Source organism: Photinus pyralis, unplaced genomic scaffold (assembly GCF_008802855.1).
Source record: "Photinus pyralis isolate 1611_PpyrPB1 unplaced genomic scaffold, Ppyr1.3 Ppyr1.4_LG1, whole genome shotgun sequence".
Taxonomy (NCBI): Eukaryota; Metazoa; Arthropoda; class Insecta; order Coleoptera; family Lampyridae; genus Photinus; species Photinus pyralis.
The window spans coordinates 44,187,838-44,188,676 of record NW_022170249.1 but is presented as its reverse complement, the minus strand read 5'-3'; positions in this window follow the sequence as shown (position 1 = coordinate 44,188,676).

Genomic DNA, 839 nt, shown 5'->3' with positions numbered 1-839 from the left:
CTTATACAAGGATCACTTTCCTCGTATGCATCTTGGCTCGTTCTCGTCCTAATCTTTGTCTATTAGTTTTCTCTTATTCCTTTTTTTATAAGATTCTTCTTTCAGCTCACTCCCTTCGATGTTCGTGTACTATTTCTTTCCTCTCTACATTGCCATATCAGATGCTCTATATGCTCTTCTTTCTTCCCACATAATCTGTGTTCCTTCGTCGCAAAACTCGCAATCCATTACTTTAACGGAGAACTCCATCTTCTTCGTTAAAGTAATGAGTTGCGAGTCTTGCGACTCATCTTCTTGTTTCTTATTTAGGAAAAGTCCCTACAACTTACACCCCCTTCACAATCTAAGAAATTTATAGAGTATTGAAAGGAGCGAATGAAACAGCAACGGGTCAATGGTGAACTCCCTGCTCGTGGCCATCCTAGAAAAAAAAAAGAAACTAAGTAATTATCAGGCGCGTTTCAGGAAATGTTATTCTACCATGGACCACGTTATGTACTTCGATTATTTAATCGAGACGTTTAACAAAACCGATCATGCCGTTTTCTTCAAAATCCAGAAGGTCTAGGATACAGTGGTAAGTGAGAAGAGTAGCTATCAGCTCATACTTCGCCCACTATAAAATAAAGACATTAAATTTAACAAGCTTCTCAATAGTTCCCCACCAGGGGTGGAGGTATGTAGTTTCAGCACCCTCAAAAGTGCACGCTCTAGTAGGTAGATTGGAAGAAACTGCAAATACTAAAGAAGAAAGATGTCAACTGGAGAGAAATATGGTATGAACATCGGAGGGAACAGGATTGTTAGCATACGATTTGTGATTGTATTTCCCGAGACTG